Source organism: Puma concolor, chromosome A1 (genome assembly GCF_028749965.1).
Source record: "Puma concolor isolate L17-30 chromosome A1, mPumCon1.1.hap2, whole genome shotgun sequence".
Classification (NCBI taxonomy): Eukaryota; Metazoa; Chordata; class Mammalia; order Carnivora; family Felidae; genus Puma; species Puma concolor.
In genome coordinates this window covers 78,148,191-78,172,494 of record NC_141667.1, presented here as the reverse complement: position 1 = coordinate 78,172,494, position 24,304 = coordinate 78,148,191, and the positions used below count along the sequence as shown (strand labels likewise).

Sequence of the window (24,304 nt, the reverse complement as noted above, 5' to 3'; positions counted from 1 at the left end):
CGAGTTATATACTAGAAGAAGATATTTGCAAATCACATATATTATGAAGAACCTATATCAAAATATAAATAACCTTTCAAAGTTCTATACAAAAACAAAAAACCCAAAAACTGATGGGCAAGTAAAAGTGGGAAATAAAGCATAACTCAGCACACATTCCAATATTAGTAAAACTTATAACTTTAAATTACTCCTAACACAAAAATCTTCAAGAAAAAATGAAAAAGATGAAATGATTTTGTGTTTGTGTCTGTATACACACACAATATATAGAAACACACACATAAATTGTGTCTGTAAAAGATAATGCCTCTGGTCAGAGGGAATCAGACTGTAGAAATCTCATTTCTCTACCTTTCCACATTTTTCCAATTATTATTTTCTTTCTCATAGCTCACTTTCCCCTTGGTAAAGTCAGCAAGATATTGAAAGTGATCATAAAGAATTTTACCAGAAATTTAAAGGAAAAAAAAAACAGTTATAGGGGCACCTGGGTGGCTCAGCTGGTTAAGCATCAGACTTCGACTCAGGTCATGTCTCACAGTTTGCAAGTTCGAGCCCGACATTGGGCTCTGTGCTGACAGCTCGGAGCTGGGAGTCTGCTTTGGATTCTGTGTCTCCCTCTTTCTCTGCTCTTTACGCTCTGTCTCTCTCTCAAAAATATAAAAACATTAAAAAATTTAAAAAATAACTAAAATCATAGGATATGTATGGAATGTATATTCCTTTATTTAATAGAATGAGTTTAAGGGCTCCCACAGATATGGACTCTCAATTTTATTTCACTAAACTTCTTCTGAGTTATTTTATAGCATAACTATTAGCCAGTTTTTCTAACAGGTTTTAATGAAGGCAATCGTCTCCCTCTAAATTGGTACATATTAGCATTTAGATTTCGTCTTTATAGTGACCATAAGATTTAAAGGGGCAACCACCATTCCTAAAAATAAGTAATTAACATGAGCTCTCTCTAATACCCGAAAGGGAACATTATTTTTAGAGGTTTTTATTTTTCTTAATGTGTTTTCCCTCCCTTCTAAAATTTATTATTTATTATTATTATTATTATTATTATTTTGTTTCTTCTAGAAGGACATTTTAATTTCTGTGCTCCTTTGCAGAGCTGACCTTAACAATACAATGATGATTAGATATGCTGCTAAACCCACAAGTGCTTCAATCCCTTCTCATCTTCCTCATCTGCCTTTAGCTCTCTTCCTCATCAGTGGGGCAATACACCACCAACGTGTTGTGCAACATTCATAATTTTGGAATATCTTAGGCATACAGTGAGAATAACAGATGTTTAAAATAAGAACACATGAACAAGAAGACTGCACCTGTAGGATAAGTGTCCATGAGTTGTGACACATTTTTCTAGGTAGCTGCGGCAGTATAAGAGCACCGAAATCCTGGGAGAGAAAGAGCTATCAAGAGGACTCAAAAGGGAGAAGGTACAGGCTCTGAAGAAAAGCACCCCTGAACATCAAAGTTTCCATCTTCAATCCTCCTGTTCTATTCAAATATCAGAAGGAATTGAGCAGGGCAAGACTTGTTAGCAGAATCACAAAGAGATCAATTTAAAACCCATATTATGAGACAGTGGATTCTTTAGGCAGCGATGCAGACCCATGCATAGCATTCTAATGGAGCTTTGACAGCAGCTAATGATAATTTGGATTACAGAAAGTTTTTTTGTTAATAAACTAATAATTTGCAGCAAATCCAGCAATAGGCTCGTGTGTACACTGGGATATAGTGTAGGACAAAGGTAGAGTTTCAAAATTGTGAATCATAAATGGGCTAGTGAACAAATGGTGTGGAGGAAAATGAATGTTCTTTTTTAAAAAGTTGCAAATCTTTCTTATACTGCCTTAAAAAAACATAAGGTCTTGCATTTATACAAGAAAAAACAAAAAAGTAATGTGAATATAATAAAATGATATCATAAATACAAGAAAAAATGACATTTTCAAAGAATTAGAAAAATAAACAATACTTTTTATAATTTTAGGATTAAAAAAGACTTTTTAAATTAAAAAACTTGAAGCTATACTAAATGTCATCAAAAGGAGAATGGTTGAACAAAGTATACATGTACTGAGAGGTACAAGATACTGTTTAATAGTTAAGAAGAAAGAAGAGGGGTGCCTGGATGGCTCATTAGGTTAGGTGTCCAACTCTTGATTTCAGTTCAGGCCATGATCTCACAGTTTGTTAGATAGAGCCCCACATTGGGCTCTGCTCTGACAGCACAGAGCCTGCTTGGGATTCTCTCTCTCCCTCTCTCTGCCCCACCTTCCCCCATCTCTCTCTCTCTCTCAAAATAAATAAATAAACATTTAAAAAAGGAGAGAAGAAAAAGGGAATTTACTGACACGAAAAGATTTCCAAATTATATTGTCATCGATGGCGATTCACAAAAAAGTACATATGATCTAACTCTATTAAAATAAAAAATAAAAAACTCTATTAAACACAAAACTACAAAAAACTGTTTATGTGGTGTGTGTGTTTGTAAATGAATAGACTAAGGTTGGTACATGGATAAGTGTGCTCTATCAGCGATTATTTCTGAGAAGGAGAAATGATTGTATGAGGGTTCATGGGGCTTTCAGTTTATCAAAAGGCTTACTGTTTTTACTAGAACATTGTGTTTATATGTTATCTGAGTAATTATAAATACATTTGAAGTAAAATAAAAATTTTTTAATGTCCTTTTTTCTTATAATTGTATTTATTTAGGACTGAGGTTGTTTAGCAAAGATGGGAGGAGGTTTTGTATTCATTTGACAGTTGAAGGAAAAATACTAATGCCCAAGACCTTGGGTACATTACTGGAGATATTTAACATGTTGTGTTACTTTTCTTTTATTCTATAAGTCACTGTTACCCTGTTAATGGAGGTTTCTTGAATAGATCTTAAAGGCATTGTACAAAATTGTGTAAGAAGATTTCAATTCTCGGTCATGTTTCATGCACATTATAACAGTTGGAATTTTTGAGACCTTCGTCAATATATTAGCAACATACTGCCAATGTACTTCATATAAAAAGGGGATGGGAGAGTCAGGAAAGATAGACTCATCCTTAAATCACAAAAAATAATGTAAAGGAATGTGACTTTAACTTCCACTTTGTGCTAACGTCAGTTCTGATGAGTTTTGAGTATAGAAAGTACTTTCAACTCTGTTTGACTTTAAAGTATGACAAGTATTTGATTTTGCTATTCTTCTTGCTATATAATAACTATGCCTGAAAGCCATAAAATGCATCCTATTTTAGAGTCTGGAATATAAGTCATAAACTCAAGTTATTAAAACTCGAAGAGATAAAGGTTTCTATATACATTATTATAATACAAACGGAAATGATGCCATAGCCTGGTTAGAAGATAAGCCCTACATCTGGAAATAGGCTTGGAGGGTGCTATGGCATTGATGCATTTCAACTTGCCTCCTCACACAGGAGAAAATGACATCAAAAGCCTCAGGAAAGTAAATGAGACACATGCTCCATCCGTGCATTTAAGAAAATGCCTAATTTAAAAGTTTTTAAAACGTGTTCATTTTAATTAATAAAGAAGCAGAGACTGTAGATATTCTTTTTATTTTCTTCTATGATCACAGCCTGCTGTCTGTTTCCTGGGAGAAGTAAAGCTTAGTGAGATGTTATCACTTTAGGGAAAGAAATTATCATAGGTTCATAGAATATTTGCTTCAGAAGAAATCTTAAAACTTAAGTCTTCTCATCTCCACATTTTATGGACTAGAATTTTTTTAAGATCTCTTTTTTTTTTTTTTTTTCAAAAGGCAGTAATTCACTTTTTCCACCTAACCATTATGCAGGAAGTCTTGGCAAACTTCAAAGGATTGCATCATTTTCTCAGGGCCTTGTGCAGATGATTCACCACTCAGTCATGAAGCACAGGCAAGCATCAGCTAGAGAATTTTAGAGGCTAATAAACACGCAGATCATAACTGACTGCACAATATGGCTTTCCTCTTTTTTCTTCTGGGAACAGGTTACAGAGGATCCAGAAGAACAGAAACAACATCAACGAAAAAATACGCAGAGGGTAAAAAAAAAAAAAAAAAAAAGGAAAGGAGTTCTCTTCCCACAAATAATCCTCAATAATCACTCTATTTTTCACTAAGAAAAATATGTATTACAGAGGAAGCTGATATTCTCTGTGGATTTGAATGCCATGACCATTTTTACCTTGAAATTTTTGACATAGGTTCTTCTGTGGTAATAGATATTTATTTATGTTTCAAAAATGGCATTTGAAAAACTCAATACTATAATTAAAGATGTTCTCAGGTGATGCTGTGAATTGTGAACTATTACACAGAGCTGTATCAAGCACTGAACCACTTTACTGATGAGCCACCTGACCAGCATCGAGATCCTTGGAAAGTCGTCTTTGTTAGGACAAAACCATGCTGTGCCAAACCTGACATGATGAAAAAGGGAAAGTGAAAGGTGCTAGGCAGGATGCCCACAACTCACGTTCTACCGACCTCCCACACACTGTACAATCACAATTGGTGAGCTAATATTAATATAAAACGGAGACAGCCTCGCCTAAAGTGTGAAAGGAAACTCTTTTCTAAAAGAGAACATAATGGAACTGTGCGTTGTTGTCAAGGTAGAACTCCACGGCAGTACGAACTAGGAAAGATCTAATTAGAATGTGCAGTCTAACTTCTTACTAACTTCAGTTGCAGTTCCCAGGGAGGGGACTTAATCTCTAATTTTAGTCAAAGGGCAAATGTACAATTAAGCTAACACAAATTCCCCAGCCAATCATTTAGGAGAATTCTGTTCGTTCTGGACTCCCCAACCTGCCACAGTTTAATAAGAAGTTCCAACTGCACCAAATTGCTGTTTGTCAAGCTGAAAAGAGCACAACCCACTGCAGCTTTACAGACACTTTGGTCTGGACAGACTGTGAGTATAAAATCAAGTGCAGCACACATAGTTGTTGAAATGAAAACAAACTTTTTTCCTTCATGCATGGAGAATATCTCATTTATTCCCAATCTAAAAATTCCTCTGGTGGCCACTGTTGGAGCGGTGACATATATTGAGACTTTGCCACCAAATAAATTTGAAAATAAATAAATATGTGAAAACACGGGCTTTACGGAAAAAGCTTCTAGGATAAGGAAATTCATAATTATGTGGATGCTTGTGCCCATGGCACTAGCGTCCTCAATTTCCTTATATGTTAATGGACTAAGGTATTTCTAGTCTACAGATTGGTGATGGGCTGGCCGCTGTTGGTTCTCATAGCTTGCCCCTGTGAATAAGCAGCATAATCCTTCTTGACGATGAAGCTTGTCTTTTTCACTGATGAGAATCTGCTAGCTCCTCTTGCAAAGGGCTCTTTGGAAAAAAGAAATAATGAGAGAGCTTTGGAAGTGAACCTGATCTAAGAAAATGGTCTGGCCTTAGCTAACAGGATGCACTGCTTTCTCTATCAATTTAAATTTCAATTCAAATATACTCACTTATGTTTATCCAACACCTTTTTACTCTTATGATATTCAAATTCGTGTCACCAAGGTTTCAGAGAATGCAGAGGAAAGTAAAATAGACTCTATACTCAAACTTGAGTTTATTATTGGAAATTAAAATTTCACAAATGAGAATATGTCAAAGAGTATAAAATGATGAAATAGTACAGAGAAAATGCTAAGAGGGATAAAATTAAAAGACACCAAACAGCCAATTATGCAGATCTGCCCCAAACAAATGGACTTGTTAGAAAAATTGGTTCTTTGCTCAAAACATGCTATTGTCATGGGCTTAAAATTTGTCACAAAAAGGTACAAATCTTCCATGAGTAGAAATGGGAAAGGTGGAGTTGTACTCATATATCAAAGACATTCTACAAATCAAATTTGGCTTCCAAATTTTTTTAATTTGGGACTTTACAAGGATATCACAATGATTAAAATTATGAATCTTCTGATATAATAATAAAATGTGTAATAATTCTATCACACACTTTATTTCTCAGAGGTTTTTACATTAATTTCTAATTTCTTATTTCTAGGCATTTAACCAGATACAGTTAAGAGTATTATCTCTCTGGTCTAGATTTCTCTTCTTGTGCCATCAGGGGTTTAGGTTCTGAGTTCTTGTTACATACAAGTCTATGCAAGAATGTTATTTTTTTGCAGGATCATTATTACTAATTAAAGCATTATTTTTAAAATCCTGTATGCATTCAGACTTCATATTCTTAGATTTTTTTTTGCCAATTGTATTTTTGAGAGAGTGCGCACACGCACAAACGGGGAAGGGGAAGAGACAGAGAATAGGATCCAAAGAAGGCTTGGTGCTGGCAGCGGAGAGCCCAATGTGGGTCTTTAACTCGCAAGCCCCAAGATCATGACCTGGGCTGAAGTCAGTCGCTTAACTGACTGAGCCACCCAGGTACCTCTTTGTCAATTTTATTTTAAAAACGGCTTTGCTTCTCTTAATTACCTTGTCAAACACCTGCCACTTTCTTATATATTTTGAGAAATATTTTTTTTGTTGGCCTCAATCACTGCTCAACTTGCCTTATGACAAAGATTATATACCACAGGCTTGGGTTAGAATTGCAGGTGCTTAGCTAATCTGACTGATTGGATAAATGCTAGTGTTGAGATAACTTGGTCTAATGAAGGGGATGTTCCCTTCCCTCTCTTACACTGGACCTCTATGGAAGAACTACAAGAAATTATACATGAACTAGGAATGAAACATGACATTTATGTTCAGAATTTTAGAGGCCCTGGCCTCTAAATTTACTTTCTTCAGGTATGAAAGACATCATACAGTCAGTCCTGGGGGCATAGTACAGGACTTTAGTATCGACACATTGCTAGAGTAGCCACTGTGGTGGCTGACTCAAGTGAAACCAAAAAAATCCATCTTAAGGGAAATAGGTTGAAAAACTAGGAAAAACAAAGAGCCTTGCTGATGGTGAAAAGGGACCTATTAATGTCCCTCATAAACACCTATGGCAAGATTTAATATTATCTGGGACCCTGAGAGAAAATAGAAGCCAACAACCAAATTCAGTCTTGCTAAGCCTATGGAAGGTATTGCCTAAGGTACACCAGTTTACTCCCTTGAAGGAAGGCTCACAAAAACAAGTGCACCTCTACTAATGGAGGAAGGAACCCCTGGAGAGTAGGGGTTAAGTCAACATTATCCTCTAGTGTGTATAATAAGGGGTAACTGGAGGCACTAAATGTTGAATTAATAATTCCTTGGTTTTTCACTAACAGACACAACTAGCTCCAACAGACATTGGAATTGAATGCACACACCTGTGGAAAACCTTAAAATTTGGGGGGAAGGGTAAAGGCAATTAATGGTTATGGGGGACAAATTATCATACAAAGTAGTTTCTGTCTACAGATCGGCAGACATCATCCCCATTTTCTGCTAAATTCAGGTTGCATAACTTGTGATGATTTATCCTCCCTGTCAGAAGAAGCCAAATCATTACAGGCATAATTAAAGTCACCAAAATGGGAGGGAAAGATGGACAAGATTCAAGGCCAAATCAGTCAGTAAAAGTCCAGGGTATCATCAGGTTGGTTAAGACAAAGGTAATACTGGAGATAGTCATTGATAAAATACAAGCTTTCCCAGTCCTAAAAGAGTAAAGGAATTATAGGCTTTTGCTTGTTTTTTTGCATTACTAGAAACTTTTTATTCCCCATCTAGTGAAAGATATTAGGACCAATATATGCTTTGGTTAAGGGAAGCCAATGGGGTCGGAATGCTAATCAATAAGAGGCTTTATTAAAGATAGAAATGATAGTACAGGCTCTAGAGTACAGGTATTAATGCTAGATGTGAGTTGTGAATTACATGTAAGTTGATATCCAGAAGGGTTTGACTGGGGCATGTGGCAGTGATACAATGTGAAATCAATTATAGTTGTTTGCATAAATTCAATAAAAATCTATCCTCCTTATAACATGACACCATTGGAAACATCAGTTATATTACCCAGGCTTTGAGTGGAATATCCTATTTGAGAGAAACACACATAGGCTCAGATGTGAATAGATATCTTTGAGCAGGCTCGGGAACCTCAAGATATTTTGAGGACTTACTTCAAGAAAAGAGGAATTAACCCTAATAGGTAGGTATTCCCTGTAAGCCTGATGTCAAGTATCAGTATGTCAAGAGCTTGGCTCTCAGCCTTGAAAGACTGTTAAAGGCCCACTATGAAATTCCTTAAGAGAAGCTCCAGCAGACAACTCTTCCAGGCTATTCCTTGGGCTGGCCTGGAATTCCTGTTTTGTGTATGTCTGATACCCCACTATGAGAGTGCTATGGGTTACACTGGGCCTGTGTCTTTGGTTTCCTCAACACGGACAAGGCCCAGGTCATCAAAGCTGACCATTATTACCTAGAGGGTTCTGACCTGTGAGGAAGGAGCCCCAAAGAGGCTCTCATTCCGGCTGTACTCCATATTGCTTTATTGGCTTTGGAAATCAGAGACCACGTTTGGCCTCAGCTTTGTTATCAATAGAACAGGCTTATCTGATGATCTCTGGGGCATTGTTTCCACAAGTGCCTGAAAGGATGGTGATGATGAATGGTTAATACTCATTTTTTTTTGCTCTGTTTCCTTTTAAAAATAGTGTTTATTGAGGTATTATTTAGATACAGTAAAAATCCATAAATCCTAGGACACCTGGCTGGCTGAGTTGGTAGAGCATATGACTCTTGATCTTGGGGTTGTGAGTTTAAGCCCCATGTTGGGTATAAAGATTACTTAAAAATAAAAATCTTAAAAAAAAAAAAAAAAAGAGGGAGAGAAGCTCCAGCAAAGTAGATTTCAAAGAACCTAAATGGCCACTCACTATTCTTGCTGTACTTAGGTAAATAACCAGGCCAAGTTTGTTAAAACTGAACTTGTTCAAATAACTTAGTCTTAATTTGTTTACCTTTGCTAGTAATGACGATGATTTTAGGAAAAAGAAATTATGTTTCAGTAACACGCCTTTGTGGATGTTAGAGTCTAGTTCTGATTGTCCTTGAATATTTATTGTTTACCTATAAAACTAGGCTGGATCCTGAATTTGTGTGGTTTACTTGGATGTATTGTTAATTTTCTACTCAAGTGCTTATATACTATAGGCCTGTGAGAGCCCACCTGGAAGACAACCTCCTGAGACTACTGTTTAACCAAATTAATTTATCTCATTAAAAATGTAGAATAGATATCTAAGCCTATACCCAAGAGTTCTAAAATAATAGTTCCATGAAGGGTGAGGGCTCAACCTAATGCTAGGAAATATTTGCAATCAGATGCAAGGCAAGTTCATTCCCCAAATCTTGGTCTGTGTCCCTTTTCATCAGGAAGTAACTAGAGGGCTTTTTGCCCTCAAGAATAAGGAATGGTGAAAAGCCAGGGATGGTATTTTGACCCATGGGGACCAAATAGCTACTGTATTGCTGTTAAAGTAAGATTGGCCATATGTATTGCCTGCAAAACATTAGTCTTATCACCCCTAGCCTCCTATTGCTGATGTTCCTTACAGTTGCATTGGGAAATGTCTTCCTGTCATTGGCCATCACTTAAATTGAAGTTCGCAATTGCTCGACTGTTAGGGCTGAAGAAAAGACCCCTTTCCTGGGTCACTTTGGGGAATCTCATATTGGTGTTTCTATTGCTGCTGTGGCATAAGGATGTAAGTCACCTCCTAATCTCCTAATCTCTGCCTCTAGAGTCATCCCGAAAGAATGCTGTGCAAAGATTGTATAGGTCATAAAGATGTCGTGATAGGAGTGCAGGAGTGCTGAAAACACTGACTCCACCTTTGGCCCTTCCTCCATCTTGTTCTCACCTCTGGTGCATAGGTGGCACAACTTTAGATAACTGGTAGAGATGACTGGTTCACAGAAGGCTTCACTTAACATAATTGGTGGAGATCATATGGTGCACAGATGGCTTTATTTTAGATAACTAACCTGTGATACACCACCGGGCCTCTTACTCTATAAAAGCTGTGGCTTGAGGTCTGGATTGGGTGGTGGAGTTGTTGTGTAGCGTTGTGTACTGCCTGTCTGTTTACTTGCCTCTGTCAGTAAGTTACCTTGACTAAAACTCTGTAAACCCTATGGAGTGGCTTACTTTTTTTGTTTGTGTGTGTTTTTGTTGTTGTTATTAAAGTATTGAAGTGCCTTCTCGGTCTGGAGGGTATATTACTGACGCTCCTCCACCCTCTACAGGAGGACTGAATACTTTATCAATTCCCTCTTCAGGCTTAGATCCACAACAAGCTAGACAAGGTTCAAAGAACAGTATGTATTTTATTAACAGTCATGCCATGCTTATTAACTCACAATTACGATGATTTTGAAATGTTCTGTTAGGAGTAATGGCTAGGATTTGAGGGCAAGATGAAATTGTCTATTATTCCCAAATCTAAACTTTAAGAAGTTATGTTTAATTTGTGGAATCCAGTTGTCGTAATTTACCCACGTGGCCATGTGAAAAATCTTGGCTTGCCTCACAAACCTGGCACCACAGATGCATTCCAGCTTCCTTGGGTCCTAGATGCTTTTGCTTTCGTGACAGCACATGACTGCCCTGATAACAATATCAATACACTATATTGTAGGTTAAATCATTTTCCTAAACTTAAAATTTTATTCTGATTTTAAGGGAAATGAAAATACTTTTTGTGGGCCTCCAGAAGTATTGTGAAATTCTAGCCAATGTGTCTACAGTGCCTAATGGATAATTCAGTCCTAACTACAAGAACAGAGATTAGCAGAGAAGTTCCTGTTGTTGTGTGTGTATTTGGTTGTTGAAGTTGTGTGTATGTAAAAAGACATATTTTATTGATTCACATGGTCTAATAGATGTCTGGCTCTCATTCATTTCTCTCCTGAGAAAATTATGGCTTCTCTTACAGAGAGGGGCAAGTGAGAGGATGGAGAGGGAAGAAAAACGATCATTTTCATACTGTACCGTCCTGGGAAACAAAGTGAAGGTCCCTTCTTTCCACGGAAAGAATTGTAGGAACAGGTAAGCCTCCCCTCAAAGGCAGAGTGATCTCTATTTGGTTTTCCACAGTTCTATAGTACTTCAGACAAGGTAGGTAAGATATGATTATTTAAGTGAAAAATGTGTGTATATCACATGTGATAATTTGAGACAAAAATCCGTTTTCTGCTTTACCTACTTCTAAAGGTGCCTTCCTTCAAATTATTGGATGTTGATTTCTAACATAATATTTGATATTTTATGTTACTTAAGCTCCCGTATCCAATTTGTGGTCACATTCTAAAAGCTTTTTCTTGAACCGTATCTTCCATGTTTGTCTTTATTTTTAAACCTTTAAAAAATATTTTTCTCCTAATGAGATTATTCTGGATGAAAAATCAAAATATCCTAATAAGATCTATCAAAGGTATAAGTCTCACTACAGGAATGATGCTAACCTTATTATTCTGAAGGCAGATATTCCAGATTGCAAATCCAAAGTTAGATGTGAACCTATCTTCGGGAGAAAGGAACAGTTAAGACCACAGAGTTGTTAAAAAGTGAGGAGTGATATCTCATTGTGGTTTGGATTTGCATTTCCCTGATGTGTGATACTGAGCATCTTTTCATGTATCTGTTGGCCATCTTTATATCTTCTTTAGAAAAATGTCTGTTCAGGTCTTCTGCCCCTTTTAAAGAGATTATTTATTGGGTTATTGAGTTGTATAAGCTGTTTTTATATTTTGGTTATTAACTCCTTATTGCATTTGTCATTTGCAAGTATCTTCTCCCATTCAGGGGTTGCCATTTCATTTTGTTGATGGCTTTCTTCACTGTGCAAAACCTTTTTATTTTGGTGTAGTTCCAATAGTTTATTTTTGCTTTTGTTTCTCTTGCCTGAAGAAAGATATCTAGAAAAATGTTGCTATGGCCAATGTCAGATTACTGCATATGTTTTCTTACAGCACTTTTACAATTTCAGGTCTCACATGTAAGTCTTTAATCCATTTTTAGTTTGTGTCTGGTGTAAGAAAGCAGCCCAGTTTCATTTTTTGGAATGTAGTTGTCCATTTGTCCCAGTACTGTTTGTTGAAGAGACAGTCTGTTCCCCATTCTTGCCTCTTTTGGTGTAGATTAATTGACCATAACAGTGTGGGTTTATTTCTGGGTGCTCTTTTCTGTTCCATTGATCTAAGTGCCTGTTTTTGTGCCAGTACCACAATGTTTTGATGACTACAGCTTTGTAATGTATCTACAAATATGGAATTGTGATACCTCTAGCTTTGATGAAGCTGTGATACCTCCAACTTTAAGATTGCTTTGGCTATTTGGGGTCTTTGCTGATTCCATAAAAAACTTAGTGTTACTTGTTCTAGTTCTGTGAAATAAGCTTTGTATATTTTGATAGAATTGCATCATATCTCTAGAATGCTTTGGTTGGTATGGAAGGATGGGTGAAATAAAGGGGATGAAGAAGTACAGCGTAGGAAATATGGCTGCACTCACTGGTGTAAGCACTGAGTAATGTATAGGATTGTTGAATCATTAAGTTTTACAACTGAAAGTAATATAACACTGTTAAGTATACTTCCACAAAAAGTGGGGGAAATAGAATGTGATCCCAGAATAAAGATAACACAGGTGGTGCACATCCGGTAGAACAGGTTGACAGACATTGACAGACAGCTTGTAGCTTTGTTACAGATGATTTTCAGTAGCATCTAGATGCAATTCCTCATAAAAGAATCAAGTCTCAAGACGGGAAATTGAATGCATCTCACAAGACAGCTTTGAAGAAAATATACACTTCCTTCCTTGATTACATGCATTGTATACAGTCTTGAAAAAAAGATAGTGTTTTGTCCTTACTGACCCATTTTCCCTCCAACCAAGTTCTTATTATCATGAGACCATCTTCTTGATCTATTTGTCCTCCTGTATCTATCATCTCTATTATCCCTCCAATAGTCATATCTGTAAATGGAATTTATAAAAAAAAATTAGGTGCTATGGTCGAATCAGGAGTGACTTCAAGTTTATAAGGCAATCTAGGGCTGCTCAGATGATGTTAGCCTAAGTTCACATGTGGTCTCCCACCATAGTAAGGAGATAAATCTGCTGATGGAGCTTAATTAGTTGCATTATGAAGGCAAAAGGGACATAAGGCAGGAAGTCCTTAGCTTTTCTGACTCTACCTCTGTGTTAGATTACAAAGCAAACCTGTCTGAAAAGTTACTCCCTTTTTATTCATTCTATAGGTCATTTTTTCCCTTAATTGTGAGTGACTGTGCTTAAGCACTCAAGGATCTATCAGGAGTCAATGTTTTCTCCCATGTAATAGACATTTCATTATAGTGATTTTGTACTTTGAGTATAATTTTGGTTTATTCATTTATTTATTCCATAAATATTGAACACATGATCCTTAGGGGTACTATAATAAGTAAGACTGAAGATCCCTTTACTGATGAAATAAATAATAATGGAAAAACCAAAATGAGAACAATTCATTACTAATTGAATATTCTGAGATGGAATGCAGCACCACACATATTTTAGCCAATTTACCTACAGAAAATATAATAAATCACTTTCTATAGATTATAATGTAATTACATAAAGTATATATAGTTTATATATATTAATACATATTACTAAGACTATGCATAGTCTTATGTAATCATTTACAGCAACCATTTAACAGATAAGAAATCTAGAACTCTAAGAGACCAAGTGGCTGGCCCAAATTCAACATTAGAAAGCTACAATGCTAGATTCAGACTCAGGCTCCTTGAGGCCATATCTTAATTAATGGAATATACTTGGTCTACTTATTTTTACACATAAATATTTGGACGACATGAATTCTGTATATATTAAGACTGTTATGATTAAGTCATCAGGTAAAGAGTACATGTCATAAAATGTGTCTCTAAACAAATCCATTACGGTTGAGCGGAGCCCACTTTCAATGAAATTACAGCATTTTAGAGATCCTAGGAAAAAGTTCACTCTGAATTGCTGACCATGGGAAAGACGTTGCCAAATACTGAGTATCTTAACTCTTCCAGGATTTCCCATATTTCCTGTGTACCAGTGTTGTGAAAGGAACCAAATATATGTTTGAATCAAATATCAGCATTCAAATAATGGGAGTTGTCAATCATTACTCTGATATGGCCAATAATTAATATCTCACAAAATTATACTACTCCAAAAACTCTTGAATTAAAAGTACCCACGATAGGAATCTTTTATGTTATCAAGTGAAAAAAATATCACCTTGAAGTATGGATATAAATACTTGTACTACAAAAAGTTGCCATATATTATGTATTTTAAAGTAACTATGACTGGAAAGAATTTACCTAAGTACCTACTCCCATGGAATTTTCTAGGATTTGAATCAGACTGGACAAATGATAAGAACAGTATGGCTTTTATTCATTACTCTGAGAATCCAGGTGAGCATGTCAGAGGTTTTCAATTTAGTCTTAATGATCTAAATGTATACGTGTTTAAAAAAGTTACTAAGAATGAAGATTGGTCAATGAAGCCTGTGAAAAGCTTCTTGGTATTCACACTGTATTCTTTTTCCAGCCACATGACCAAAGTGACTTGACATAGCTTTTCTAGGCAAGTTTGCTTCGAATACCCATTCACACCCAGCCCTTTTATCAATGCTCACCCTGTGAAATCTTTTCAAGAGTTTTTACACAAATATCTTAGTGGTGCCACATGATTGTCTCCTCAGACTATGTGAAAAGAAATAATCATAGAATATTCATGGAGACTCCAACAATGAGATCTGTGTTGGAAATAAGGGATAACGTTCCATAGGTGCAATATATCTATTTTATGTCTACTGGTGCTAGGTTCCTAAAGCCTGCTTCTAAGTGCTCTTCTTTATCATTGCACTGATGTTCAACATACCTATTTCCAAAAAGCGGAAATAGAGCTGTCAGTATACTATGCAGTGGTCTGACCTGTCTTTTAGAATGGACAGTATTTTCCTAATAAATAATTCCCACCGTAGTGCCTCAACACAAAGCCTTCAAGGGCACCACCATGTAATTGGAAGCCATCTATTGTGGCTCTTCTCCAGCCACCTGAATCTTATTGCTGTTATTGTTCAAAAGAAAATGGTTCCAAAATGTTAGAACATTCATTAGGGTCACAATTAAATGTTCAGTGGCAATAGACCAAAGGGTAAACGGTGGTTTAGGATATATAGAGTCATGTTTTCAATGTCTAAAATTTGAAGAATTTTACCATTTGAAATTGAAGTTTTTATTTTTATTTTGCAATGCTTGCAGGAAAAGAAGTTATTTTGGTAATGGTTTGGGACATGATTTGTTGTACTGATTTGAGAGCAGACATTGAGAACTGGATTGTTATTTTTAATAGGTAAGAAGTTGCATTTTGAAATGTACCAAAGACAATAGGGACCTATATTAGTAAAGACAATAATTTCCATTTAAAGAAAGATCCTAGGGGCACCTGGGTGGCTCAGTCAGGTAAGTATCCAACATCAGCTTAGGTCATGATCTTATGGTCTATGAGTTCGAACCCTGCATCAGGCTCTGTGCTGAGCACTCGAAGCCTGGAGTCTGCTCTGATTCTGTGTTTCCTTCGTTCTTTGCCCTTCCCCTGCTGCGCTCTCTCTCTCTCTCTCTCTCAAAAATGAATAAACATCTAAAAAAATTTTAAAAATAAATGAACATTTAAACAAAAATGTTTAAAGAAAGATCTTAATTTTTTGTGCTATCAGCAATAAAGAAAATATGTATGAGATCTCAGTAGTAAAATCTCCCTCTTTGACTTGTAGGATCCATTGAGGTTCATAAAACTGTATCCTTTCCAAATGTTCTTGAAAATGGGAAATGTAATTTGGAATATATAAATCACTTGTTTGAGGTCAAGTATCAATTAATTCTCCAAAAACATTTTGTCATTGATTTCATGTCACGAACTTTCTTAAGTTAATATACTTCGTTTTATTGAATATAAAGTCAGAATATCAATTAAAGATGTATTTAGATGTAGCAATCAGTGAGAGTGCAAAATAAGGATACTGTTTCTTCTTGGAAGGAACATATGTTCTGCTTAAGGAGATTATACATAAATGGATATAATTACAAATACATATCTATGTGAAATTCAAGCTACAAACAACAACAGAAAGTGCAGAGGAAGAGAGCCAAGGAGGATGTGAGGGCAGTGGAGGGTGTGTGTGTGTGTGTGTGTGTGTGTGTGTGTGAAGGTGGCCATGGCAGTGAACTAAATTCTGAGGAGTTGAGATACGTGCGAGTGGAAAGCAGGGGAATCACACTGCCAGGGGAGTCACATTGTATATGATAAGAGCTAAGAGGTAAAAGTGCTAAGAGGTAAAAGTGAATTTTGCATATATAAAAATACATATTATTAATGACAGTGATTGGGGAGTTCAGATTAGGAAACAGAAATGAAATTTGGAAAATTGGGCAACAAGTTGAAAGTGATCTTGGTTACTCAGTGAAGTAGCACCATCTTTCCTGTCAAAATGTCGGTTGTAGTGGTGGGAGGTGGGGGTGTTAGGACAATGACATGAGGGGAGTGATGTTTTACTCTGGTTTAACCTGGGTGCAAAATGCAGGATGGATTTGGATGAATGAAGAAACCATTGTGGTGGTTAGGATATAAGTGCTAGGGCCTATACCACAGTGGTTTCCGTGTGGATAAGAAGGACATTTTAGATAGAGATTAAGAAGAACATAAAAGGCTTTATGGTCGATCAGTTTTATAGGAGAAAAGTAGATATAGAAGTATAATATGTAAACATTTTGAGACTCCATGACTGGATGTGGTACAGCCTGTCTTTTTTTAAAGATGATGAATTCAACTTTATTTTGAGTTTGAAGTGGACAGGAAATCAAAACAGTTGGTTCTGCTAACTATGTATTGTATGGATTTTTTTTTATCAACCACCTTTGTTCATTGTTTATTTTTGAATGATCTATGGCTGAGTATGGGTCCCTAAGCCAGCCATTGTTTATGTAGATTCACCATTTTTTAATCTTCCCATTAATGAAATGATAAAGGTTTGTGTATATAAATGTCAGTTTCTTGGGGGAGAGGGGGATTATTCATAAAAAATTACTATTAAGTACAACTCATCCTAATCTAAGAAAATTATGACCTCTACTTAGACACAATTTCAAATGTCAAATTTAAATGGTTAATTCTAAAGCATGGCAGGGTCCACTATTCTCTGTAGCACTTGGGGCATCAGTAGAGAAGATTTACAAATATGAAATAGTGAATCATTCTACAGCACTTGGGAGGATTTGGGATTTATATTGCCTCATTGTGGTTGGAAATGTTAGGATTTTTATTGGGTTTCGTAATAAGTTTTTCACATATCTACAACAAATGCTATTTTATTTTTCTTACACATTTTCCTATGAAAAATAAACTCTTTAAAATTAAATGAATCCAAGCATATGTCTTGGGAGCTTCATAAGTATTTGAGGTATATGGATGATTGGGAAAGACTGATGCACATCTTAGGCAAAAGAAAACATTAAGTGAGAGAAGTTAATGAGTAAAGAAAAAAAAATCTGACCAGTTTCCAGAGCCTGTGGTGAAGAGAAATAGGAAAAAATATAAGATACTGAGAAAGAGCCCAGGGAATCAGCAGTAGAAAAGGTCCAGTGCAGCTGCAGGAAGATGACAGAGACTTGCATGATCTTTTTATTGGCAAAAATACTTGTGAGAATATTAAGGTAGCTGAGCAGTGTAGACCATGAAGTTAGGGCATAACTGAGAATGAAATCTGTATGAATTGGGGAAGGTGGAACTTTAACTATGTCTAAAATATGGATATAAATAAAAGATGTACGAAAGACTAGAACTGATCCAAGGAAATGTAGGAAGTTAAACAGAGGCATAGAAGGACAAAACATGAGTTAGGGCTAACAGAGAAAGATCTGAATAAAACACATGGTTCACGAAAGCAAAATGAAGTTCGGTAGTGAAGTAGAGTGTGGCCAGATGATGTGCATGCTGTAAAATCCAGCAGAAGATTTTTTGCTGCGGGACATGGAATAAGAGAGGCACAGAAGATGTTTGAGAGGTAAGTTGGTGTTTAGGTGCTTTTAGAAGATTAACTTGTAGTTCAAGTTATTCTGGTGGTAATAAGTGGGGTATTTGGGAGAAGATGAAGCTAGAGCTAGGATGTGTGGTTTGGGGACTCATGAAATAATCCCGGAGTAAGTCAAAAACTTAAATGTCTCAATGGCACATACTTGAAAGGTTACTTTGCTATTTAAATAGACAATGGTAAAGTGGAGACATCATGAGCTCTGGTAACGAGACATCTTGTTTAGAAACAAAGTAGCATCAAATAATTGACATAGAGACAGATAAATTATATATATATATATATTATACATTTACAATATACATTATAATATACATTACATTATACATATATATACATATACATAAACATTATACATTATACAATATATATATTATACATTATACATTTATATATATATATAAAATATGTGTGCCTTATATATACATACATATAGTACCTGACAGATAATTCTCAGTAAAAATGTTTATACGTGCCCTTGTATCTTGTACTGTCCTTTATTTAGCTTTTATATTTATAACTTATTATACCCCTCAATATTCTTTTCTTTGGCAATGTATTTAAAGTCCATAAACTGCTTAAACAAGAGATTAATCCGAAACTATATAAATATGATAAAGTGGTTCAACAAAGAAAGTGGTGAACTAAAAGGAACATATTGTGGAAGCAGGCCATATATAATTGGTCAAAATTTTCTCAAGTGAAACATACTTACCTTTGCTATTGAAGATTCTAAATTTCTACTAAAAGTTACTTGATCATGAGCAATACTTTGTACTCTTAAGAAAATACTACCTCAAATGCATAATAAAAAGTTTGCTCTTTTGCATGCAGCATTGTTCTAGAACTTTCATAGATTGTTAAAATATCCTTTATGTGAAGACATCTAGCAGAGTACCTTTGTCCTATACCTACCTATATCTCTCCCTCATTTGTGACTTACAGAAATTTAACTTCCCTCTCTGTGCTTCCTGTTTACTAAGAAAACAGCAAGTCCAGAGAGAGTCAAGATAACACTTATTTCCTCAAAAGATACCCTTTTCATATACTGATGAGATAATCCCTGGACTCTAAGGTTCAATTGCAGTATGTTAGAAAAGGACATTATAATAAATGGTTATAAAAGTTTTTGGTTCTGTGTAACTTCCATGTAGAATAATTCTTACACTCCAAGCACAACCACCCCAACTTCCATGTAGAATAATTCTTACACTTCAAGCACAACCACCCCTGACCTCCTTTCTCATTTTCATTGATAAAGTCATCTTTGTTTCGAACTTAGTCTCCACCAATATAACTTCTAATACACCTTCCATTTTATCAGCTGTATAACCCAAGCCACATTAAATGCAGCTACAATATTGAGTACCTTAAATTTAGTACATGTAAAAATCCTTCCAAAATAATTTTGTTTACACAAGGCAAGAATGAGTTGGTATCCCATGACCAAAATGTGAAATGATTTTTAGATGCCTATGAACTTCCTGTTCACAATAGTTTTAATGGACAGTAAGAATAATTTTTAATACTACTTACATTTTAGTGGTTTACCTGCAGAAGTCAATTCAATCCTGACCACACGTTTGAGTAAATATGAACTTTGGGTATTATTAATTTATAATCCCAAATAAGGAAATTAGGACCCAGTAAGTTGAGAGCTATTTGTCAGGCTTAGTAGTTTTGTTGATGGCTCTATCTGCATAGCCAGCCAGTGAGTGTGGCCTCAGTGTCTCTGTTGTACTGTCTGAACTTTAGCATTAGCTTTAATTTGAAGAGAAAGTCTCATTCTATCCAGTTTAGCTCCTTTCAGGCAGAGAAAAGTAGAGACAACGGTAGGGTGTGAAGGATAACAAAGCAGGAACTGGAGTCCACCATAGTTATCCAGTGATCTTCTACAATGCCTGTATAGCATGTTTTCAGATCTAAGTGTTTTGCATCTTGGCTATACTTGAACATGTAGAAGTTATCTAGCCTGCCTTGCCCTTGCCCTCCATCTGTGGCCTGGGTTGTGAGTGGGTCAACTTTGGAGGGAGTTCTTACATAGGAAGTACCTGGTAGTGCTTGGGCTTACTCTGTTTGCTGGGTTCTATTTTCTGTCCATTAAGGACAGACATCCTATTTTAGGTTAGTCTGCCTACAACTTTGTCCCTATTAACAAAATTATCAAAATTTTAGCATTATTAATAATCTACTTCATAAAGTCTTGTGCCATGACTTCAAATTTCTATCCACATTACTCTGGGAATGCCATAGTTACCCTAATTAAAATGTGCATTCTTCCTGAAGGGAATATCTAAAATATAACAATCCTTTATCTCCAACTCTACTAATTAACAGACTATTACCTCAGATCTCAATTCCTCAAGCCATATTCTTAAAAAAATGGGTTATAAATAATGATATGCTCAGATGATGTGCACTGACTCCTTGATCCTGAGATTTTTATGAAAGTGGCCATGAAAATATAGGTGTGATATGAATGGGAGAAAGTTGAGGCTCAAAGAAGTATAGCAATATATTTCACTTTTCTATTTATGAGCTATTTAATCATGAAAACCAATGAAAAGATTTCCTTACTACCCTCCTATCATATCTGCCCTTAATATGATGTCAGACTCCCAAATCCACTAAGTTAATTGAAAAAATAAATAAACTAGACACCCGTAAAACTTTAAGTGATAAAAGCAATCTATCATAACATCTTGCATAAATCATGTGAAGGTTCCAAAATCTTTCAATCACAATTATACTTGTTTCTTTTTGCTGGAAGATAGCTGTTCCCCTTATGCTACTACACTATTGGAATTTAGTAGTATCATTTCAGCTAATTTCACTAAGTAAGCATCTAAGGTTTGTGAGTCCTCTCTCATAACTTGATAATTTGAAATTGCTTTGATCAGCCCCTCCTATGAAGAGTTTCATTATGTTCAGGCTACTTTGCATTTTCTTTATCTTAATCGTTATCTGTTAGCATCTTCAAAATACCTTCTTTATACTATCACTTAACATTAAGCCCAAGTAGAGACACTCCTCTTGTGAACAGCACAAAACTAACTCCTATATGGGATTTTCTCCACTATAGAAGGTAATAGATTTGGGTTACTGGTCATGGAAGTTGATGGCACATAGTTTGGTGTCAGGTAAGTCTGAGTTTAAATCCCAACTCAAACTGATCTAATTAGTTATCTGAGTTTTGAGGTCCAAGTGTGTCATCTATAATAAGACATAATGACCTTAAATCTAAGATTTCTTGAAGGTAGTAAATGAAGAGACTTAGGTAAGGCAGTTGGCATACCTGACATAGGAGTTAAGAAATAATAGTATTACATTTATATATTGCATAATAGCATAAATGGATTCAAATTTCTATTGTCACTCACTAATTTCATGATTTCTGGAAGTTAACTTATCCTGGTTTACTAATACATAATAATAAGGCTGTTAATTTGTGTTAAGACTGTAATTTTTGTGAAGTCCTATAGCAATTAATGCATAGAATATAGTCAATATTTTAAAAGATTTTCTTATTTGTACACTTGTGTTTTTTTAAACTTTAAAACAGTTTTAAATGTTTATTTTTGAGAGACAGACAGACAAAGTGTGAGCAGGGTAGGGGCAGAAAGAGAAGGAGACACAGAATCTGAAGAAGGCTCCAGGCTCTGAGCTGTCAGCACAGAGCCTGATGCAGGGCTCGAACCCATGAATCATGAAATCATGACCTGACCAAAGTCAGAGGTTTAACAGGCTGAGCCATCCCGGTGCCCCTATACACATTCATCATTTATAGCACTATGGAGATTGCTTTATGCATAGTAGGGCTTTAGTAATGAAATAATAAAAGGTTGATTATTTGGTTAAATAAGTAATCATTTAAGGAATATTATAATTAAAAATTTGTTAATTATTTCAATAACATCCCTGGGAAAATTTAATGCATTAAATAATCTTTTCAGTAAAAATTCATGTTTAATGTTTACACAATTTAGAGATAAAATGATTATACCATAGAATAATTTTTTTATGCTATCCTCAGCACTCTTATGACTATTAAAGGATTGTTAGCATTAATGAGAATTCCTAAAGCAATTTGGAAATAAACACTTCGATAGCAACTTGCTTCCTTTAAACATGACGGAGAGGCAAATATAACATCTGTTGCCTTTAAAGACATGCTTGAAATTTCTGTATCATTAAAATGGCACAATATTCCTTATTAGGCATACTACTCCTTGGAAAAAAATAGCACAAGTGATCATAATTTGGAGACCTATATATGAGATGGAATTCTCTGTTGATTTAGTTGTTAGATATAGCTAGCAGGACAATAAGGATAATGTTAAAAATGAATATAATGAATATATAAAAGATAAGACAATGAGGAGTAAACAAAAGTATTAATTTAATTTCCAGTATTGACAAAATGTTCAACAATCCAGAACTTATACTACTGTTGCTATTTTGTGTTGGAAATGATTGCAGGGCAGTCAATTTTATTTAATGTTTGCACTATTCTGTATATTTGAATACAAAAGTTGCAGGATAAAAAATAACCAGTATTATAGCAGAATGCAAAGACAGTTGGGCACACAATAGCGTATACCTGGTTAACAAAGTGTATTAAAATTACATGTTTCTATGTAAAATGTTGTATTCTAAAATATTTCATATGTTAAAATGCATATGAAATTATTTTCCCCATTATAAATATATACAAATAACGTATGTAATATTCTGATTAAAATATTTCCTTTCCACCTTTTAGAGGTATGGCTATATATAATATCACACACTATACTATGATGTATGGACTCTCAAAGCAATAAATTCAGTATGACCAATGCAGATTTATAATCTTGGTGAAGACAATAGAGTAGCAGGAAAAACGATCTTTTGTACTAAGCAAATACATTAATGTGTTTGTATAAGTTATGTGGTAATAGGGATAAAAAAATCATCTAAATTTATTAGTGAAAAGACTGGAAAAATAGAGCTTTGAAAGTTCAAAGGAGAAATCAAGGTGACTATCACAAGCAGTTCAATTTTAACACATAAGCTCAATGATATTCAGAAAGAATTAGAAAGAAAAGGAATTCAAAGGTCTCATAAGCATAAAAAAGTCAAAGAAGGTCAGTCTGGAAACAGCTGCTGGAGGGGATCAGAGAGATAAAATTTAAACCTCGTAATTACTGTTAGAAAATTAAGGGAATATGGGGCGCCTGGGTGGCGCAGTCGGTTAAGCGTCCGACTTCAACCAGGTCACGATCTCGCGGTCCGTGAGTTCGAGCCCCGCGTCAGGCTCTGGGCTGATGGCTCAGAGCCTGGAGCCTGTTTCCGATTCTGTGTCTCCCTCTCTCTCTGCCCCTCCCCCGTTCATGCTCTGTCTCTCTCTGTCCCAAAAATAAATAAACATTGAAAAAAAAAATTTTTAAAAAAAAAAAAGAAAATTAAGGGAATAAAAATGGCCACCATCAAATCAAAAACTTTCAAAGTGGCAGAGGAGATTACCGAGAAATAGCAATAAAATCCATCTAGATATAGCAACCAGAATTTATATTTAAAGATGCTTAAGAGAAAAAAGAGCATTGATCAATACACTATCAGTAAAGTCCCTAGAAATCATTCAGAGTAAGTAGTCAATGACGGTAAACAGGAAAAAAGATTTTTTTCTGAGTCATGGAGAATTAAAAACCTTGAGAAAAAGGAATAAAATTCCAAATTTGACATATTTCAAGACCCAGGCTGAGGATAAGCTCCTGAATGGTAGTTAGCAGATCCAATTGAGGCCATCTCTGATTCTGTGGACAAATGGTCCAGTGACCAAGTCAACATGAACTTTTAATTTATGTGGTTCCTCAAGATAGCAATTTGTATTTACTCTAAATAAGCAACTATAGAATTTACGGATCAGTGAGAATTTTTTCTACTTTTGGACTAAATTCCTCCAGAAAATAACCATTTCCATAGGGGCTTATTTATACTTATTAAAAAAATTCCTTAAGTTGTGTGAATCCATTCTGACAGAAATTATTGAGTAAGTAAATGAGGGAGAACAGAGGGATTGCCTAGGGCAGAAGAATTCTGAATAATTTACAGAGATATTCTGTATTCAAGGAGGTAGAGCATAACTCCCCATCCTTGGAATATAG

At 35.4% G+C, this 24,304-nt stretch overlaps 1 long non-coding RNA gene across 1 annotated transcript in view; it reads left to right on the top strand.

Moving 5' to 3' along the window:
* The window catches only part of LOC147584247 (uncharacterized), a 312,889-nt gene that overhangs the window by 216,759 nt on the left and 71,826 nt on the right, over positions 1-24,304 (top strand). Inside the window, exon 6 of the long non-coding RNA XR_015245307.1 lies at positions 10,947-11,059. This is a non-coding gene — a long non-coding RNA (uncharacterized LOC147584247). The remainder of the gene's footprint in view (positions 1-10,946; positions 11,060-24,304) is intronic.